The sequence below is a fragment of the Nicotiana sylvestris genome, chromosome 5 (genome assembly GCF_000393655.2).
Source record: "Nicotiana sylvestris chromosome 5, ASM39365v2, whole genome shotgun sequence".
NCBI classification, from domain to species: Eukaryota; Viridiplantae; Streptophyta; class Magnoliopsida; order Solanales; family Solanaceae; genus Nicotiana; species Nicotiana sylvestris.
The window spans coordinates 90287107-90293888 of NC_091061.1; positions in this window are offsets into that span (position 1 = coordinate 90287107).

Sequence of the window (6782 nt, forward strand, 5' to 3'; positions counted from 1 at the left end):
TTTGACCTCAACTTTCTAACTTGCCGACAAAGAATGGCCACCAGCTCCACATCATAAGTCAAATCACCATCCAACTGGACCGTTCTGAAATCCAAAACATGAGACAGATCGCTGACATACTTCTGGAGCAGAGAAATATGAAATACTGGATGCACACTCGACAAACTAGGTGGCAAGACAAGCTTGTAAGCCACCTCTCCAATCCTCTGAAGTACCTCAAACAACCCAATAAACCAAGGGCTCAACTTTCCCTTCTTCCCGAATCTCATAACACCCTTTATAGGTGAAACCTTCAACAGAACCTTCTCTCCAACCATGTAATCAACATCACGGACCTTCCTGTCGGTATAGCTCTTCTCTAGACTGCACCGTGCGAAGCTGATCCTGAATCAATTTTAACCTTGTCCAATGCATCCTGAACCAAGTCAGTACCCAATAGCCTAGCCTCATCCGTCTCAAACTAACCCACCAGAGATCGACACCGTCTCCCATACAAAGCCTCATGCAGAGCCATCTGAATGCTTGACTGATAATTATTGTTGTAGGCAAACTCCACGAGCGGCAGAAATTGATCCCATGAACCCCTGAAATCAATGACACAAGTGTATAGCATGTCCTCCAATATCTGAATAGTGCGCTTGGATTGTTCGTCCATCTGATGGTGAAATGATATACTCAAATCAACTTGGGTTCCCAACCCTCGCTGCACGGCTCTCCAAAACTACAATGTAAACTGTGTGCCTCGATTTGAAATGATTGAAATTGGCAGACTGTGAAGGCGCACAATCTCTCGGATGCAAATCTCAGCCAACCGCTCTGAAGAATAAGTACTACCCATAGGAATAAAGTACGCGGACTTGGTCAGCCGATCCACAGTCACCCAAATAGCGTCGAACTTCCTCAAAGTCTGTGGGAGCCCAACTATGAAATCCATGGTGATCCGCTCTCATTTCCACTCTGGAATCTCTATCCTCTGAAGCAATCCACCCAGTCTCTGATGCTCATACTTCACCTGCTGACAGTTAAGGCATCGAGCTACAAACCCTACTATATCCTTCTTCATTATCCTCCACTAATAGTGCTGCCTCAAGTCCTGGTACATCTTCACGGTAACTGGATGAATGGAATACCTCGAGCTGTGGGCCTCCTCAAGAATCAACCCATGTAACCCATCTACATTGGGCACACATATCCGGCCTTGCATCCTCAACACCCCATCATCTCCAATAGTAACATCTCTGTCATCACCGTGCTGAACCTTTTCCTTGAGGACAAGCAAATGAGGATCATCATACTGGTGCTCTCTGATGTGATCAAATAAGGAAGACCGAGAAACCACACAAGCTAGAAATCGGCTGGGCTTCGAAACATCTAATCTTACGAACTAGTTGGACAAGGCCAGAACATCAACTACAAGAGGTCTTCACCAACAAAAATAAATGCAAGGCTACCCATACTCACTGCCTTCCTACTCAAGGCATGGCTACCACATTGGCCTTCCTCGGATGATACAAAATAGTAATATCATTATCCTTTAGCAGCTCCAACCATCTTCGTTGCCTCAAATTTAGATCCTTCTATTTGAAAAAGTGTTGGAGGCTCCGATGATCTGTAAATACCTCACAAGATACACCATAGAGATAGTACCTCCAAATTCAATGCATGAACAATGGCAGCCAACTCCAAATTATGAATAGGGTAGTTCTTCTCATGAAGCTTCAACTATCGGAAAGCATAAGCAACCACTCTACCCTCCTACATCAAGACACACCCAATCCCGATCTGAGAAAAATCACAATATATAGTATATGAGCCTAAAGCTGAAGGCAAAACTAGAACTGAAGCTATGGTCAAGGCAGTCTTGAGCTTCTGAAAACTTTCCTCACACTCATCCGACCACCTGAAAGGAGTACCCTTTTGGGTCAATTTGGTCAAGGGTGATGTAGTAGACGAGAAACCATGCGCGAAGTGACGATAATAACCATCCAACCGAAGAAAGCTCTGAATCTCCTAGCTGAGGATAGTCTGGGCTAACTCTGAACCACCTCTATATTCTTCAGATCCACCTGCATACCCTCACTGGACACAACGTGCCCCAAGAACGCCAATGAGCTGAGCCAAAACTCACACTTGGAGAACTTGGCATAAAGCTTCTCCTCCCTCAACTGCTGTAACGCAATCCTCAAATGCTGGCATGCTCCTCCTAGCTATGAGAGTACACCAGGATATCATCAATGAATAATATGACAAATGAGTCGAGATAAGTCTGAAATACACTGTTCATCAGATGCATGAGCGCTTCTGGGGCGTTGGTCAGCCCAAAAGACATTACAAGGAACTCATATTGACCATAATGGGTCCTGAATGTTGTCTTTAGAATATCCGAGTCCCGAATCTTCAACTGGTGATACCTAGACCTCAAATCAATCTTGGAGAACTGGTCAAAGATATCATCGATACGTGGAAAAGGATACTTGTTCTTAATTGTAACTTTGTTCACTGCATATAATCGATGCACATCCTCATGGTACCATCATTCTTCTTCACAAAAAGAGCTGGTGCACCCCAAGGTGACACGCTAGGCCTAATAAACCCCTTATCAAGAAGTTCATGAAGTTGCTCTTTCAACTCCTTCAACTTAGCCGGTTCCATACGGTACGGAGGAATAGAAATAGGCTGAGTGCTCGGCACCAAGTCAATAACCCTGTCGGGCGGCATGCCCGGCAGATCTGCAGGAAACACATCCGGGAAATTTTGCACCATCAAAATGGAATCTATAGTAGGGGTATCAGCGCCAATATCCCTCACAAATGTCAAATAAGATAAACAACCCTTCCCAACAATCCGATGGGCCTTCAAGTATGAGATCACTCTACTGGTAACATAGTCTAGAGAACCTCGCCCCTCAATTCGTGGCAACCACGGCATCGCCAACGTCACAGTCTTGGCGTGACAATCTAAAATAACATGACATGGAGACAACCGATCCATACCCAAGATCACGTCAAAATCGACCATACCAAGCAACAATAGGTCAGTTCTAGTCTCCAATCCCCCATTAGTCACTACACACGACTGATACACATGGTCCACAATAAAAGTATCGCCCACTGGCGTAGATGCATGAACAGATAAAACTAGGAACTCATGGAGAATATACAGATAATGAGCAAAATACGATGATACATACGAATAAGTGGAACCAGGGTCAAATAATACAAAGGCATCCTTGTGACATACTAGGACAATACCTATAATCACTGCATCCAAAGTAATGGAAGAGCATAGAATCGGGCATGGCCGCCACCTAATCGGCCTCCCCTCTAGGATGACCCCGAGCTGTCTGGGCCCCACCCGAGTTGGCTGAATGGGTGGTGTAATTGCTGGTATCTGTGCCATTGGTCGAGAACTCAACTGTGGAGCCCCACTCAACAAACTAGGCAACCTCTCTTGATATTACCAAAGTCTTTACACTGGTAGTGCACTGAATGAAGACTAGCCTGAGTGAGCACTGTAAGGACCGTGGCTAACCGATGCACCAATGAGAGGGACGAGCCATCTAAGCGGGCCTATAAGGACGACCTTTGTTGTGGTCGGACTGCCCCTAGAAGGTATACCACCAAAATTACCCGAACCTCGAGGCCTCTTGACCTCCCTCTCTCATCGATCCTGGCTACGGACCATCTCTATCTGCCGAGCAATATCGACCACCTCGTCAAAGTAGCACCAGATACCCTCTCCCTAGTCATGAGCAAGCACAGCTAATAGGTGAGGCCATCAATAAACCTCCTGATACTTTCCCTATCAGTGGGAACCAACCAAACTGCGTGTCAAGACAACTCAGAAAACCTTATCTCGTACTGCGTCATAGACATGTTATCCTGACTTTTTTTCTCAAACTGTCTGCGCAACTCCTCTCTACGAGACTACGGCACGAACTTCTCCAAGAAGATAACAGAGAACTCCTGCCATGTAAGTGGTGCATCATCGACATGTATGCGCCTCTCATAAGCCTCCCACCATGTGAAGGCAACCCTAGTAAACTGAAAGGTAGCGAACGAGACCCCACTTGTCTCCAGAATACCAGCTATATGAGGAATCTGCTAACACTTGTCCAAGAAACCCTGGGCATCCTATGAGCACATGATTTTTTCCCTATGTGAAATACTCCTACAAATTAAAGGAATAGATTTTTCCCAAATTATTTGCAATTTTATAGGATTTTTGTAGGATTTGGTTAATTGTTTGCATTTTGTGCACATTTAGTTATGTTAAAATCATGAAAAAATATCAAAAATTTCATGCATTTAATTTAGATTTTGTGTTCATATTTTAGGATTAATTAGATAATTAATTATATTATTTAAATTAAAATCACAAAAATATTGCTTATTTTTTCATTTTAGCTTTTAATATTAGATTAGTATTTTTCTCTTCATTAATTTAAGATTAAATAATTTTGTAATTGTTACAAATAGATAATTAGTTTGATTTTTTAGGTAATATTAATTTAAGATTTAATTTAGGATTTAATTAATTTAATTAGGGTTTTTTAATTAAAAAAAAGAAAATGAAAAGAGAGAAAAGAAAAGGGGGCTGTTTCAAAACGGGATTGGGCCTGATTGCCATGGCCCAATTTTCCTCCGTCCGCCCTAGCCCAATTATCACTCATCCCAGTCCAGATCCCCTAATACCCAAACTATGCCGTTTTGGCAGTCATTAATCCTGGCCGTCCATCTTCCTCCATCCAATGGCTAGGAACTAAAGCCCTAATTCTTTTATATCTGTCTGAAAAACACACACACCCAAACCCTCAAACTCCTCTCACTTCACTTCATCTCTCTCAAGCCTTAACCTAGCCGTACCAAATTTCCACACCCCACCGCCCGGTGGCGACGCTCCAAATCGGCCCAAACTGTCACCATACAATTACCATTCCCCCCTCTTTCCAAATCCATCACTAGTTTCCCCTAAATCTCTACCAAATCCTTTTAATTTCGGATCTAAAATCCATAGAAGAAAACCTAATATGTTTCTTTTCCCCTTTTCTGATTTCTTGGCTCATGGTCATTTGTTGTAACCTAGAACCTCTGTCAATGGAGTGTTCTAGACAAGAACAATCAATTGGCATTGGTTGTTGTTCATCTCGAAGCCGCCGAGTATTGATCAGTCAATCATATCGGCGGAATTCATGAGGCTTTGAGGGTCGTCGGAGTTTTATGTTCTGACCAGGTTATTTTGAATCCATTAGGTGATTTTCTACCCCCCCTTTCTATTTTTTCTAGAATCAGTGTGTTTTTACAGTATGCATGGAGTACTAGAAAAAATATTTTTAGCTTTTCTTTTCTTTTAGATAATCACTCTATTTTAGGTTCTATTTGGAGTTTGGTCAATTAATTGGTTCAATTATTTGCTGATTGTGATTAACTTGCATTGATCAATTTGATTAGTTGCTTGTTAACAATACTGATTCTGTGAGTTAAAAGAGGGCAATGAAGTGGGATAATTACCCTGTTTGGCATCGGTTAGAAATTTAGGGGGTAAAAGAGGTAATAAACAATAAATGAGGGGGAATTAATGAGGAAGTAAAATAGGGATTCTTGAGGGTTTGATTCTTATTTGGCCAAATGAAGGTTTGTTCAGTCTAGGCCCGAGTTTGGTATTGGACTTGGGCCTGTCTGAGGCTATTTGGCCATGATTTGACCATGACTTGGGCCTGTCTTGGGCCATTTGACCAGGATAATGGGCCCAGACTAAAGGAGAACGTTCTAGAATCATACCAGCTGTCTAGAATTGATAAAAAAATATGTGAAAATATCTGAATATAGACAACTGTCCAACAACTGCCCAACTTCAGTTTTGGAAAGATTCTTTTTCCCTGAAGTTTAGGGGGTGGGGTTAAAGGGAATAATTCTTATCCTTTTCAGCACATGACACATTTGAGCATCTATAAAGAGGACTCTTCCCTCACTCATTAAGGAGAGATTTTCTGACCCTAAAAAATACCCAAAAAGTTTCAGCTTTACTGTTCTATTAGATCTGATCAAAATTCTAATTTAAAAAAAAAAAAGAAAAGTTAGATCTGATCAAAGTTCTGGGAAGAGTCTGTTTTTTTTTTTGCTAAATCAAAGTATGGACTAAGTTTGGAGCTGGGTACTGCTGCCATCTGCTGCTGAGTTACAATTTTTCTTGCTTTTTTGTTGATATCAGCTCCTTTACCTTGTCCTTGTTCTATAACCAGGTACCATCTTGAACTTTGAGTGACCATTGAAGTGCAAGCATGTTTTCTTCCCTTCAGAATATGTAATTGTAGTGTGAATTTAATGTTCAAAATGCTAAATTTCAGTGTTCTTTCACATGTGTTTCTGTTGAGTTATTTAACTTTTTCTAGTTTTCTCAGCTTTTATAAAAGTGTTTGGATTTGCTAGTTGGTCAATGGTTTAGTAGGGAATGTCATGTGTGAAGCCATGCTCTCGAAGGACCTGATCTTTGACATGGTCATATCCTTGAGATTCAAAGCTAAAAGGGAATTTTTGAAGTGTACATAGAAAAGATGACAGCTTTCTGAAGGCTACTGCTGAAATCTCATTGTAGTCATTAGGTGTTTGTTTTATAGCTTAGATTATGTTTGTCTATTATTTCATAGATTGAGCTTTACTCATTTTTATTTAGTTATAGTTTGATTATCAATGGTCCATTACTGCCAGGAGATACAAAATTCCCATATAGATAGATTCTGATGTTTATATATGTGTTGGGACAAGTAGTACTGAATGGTGTCA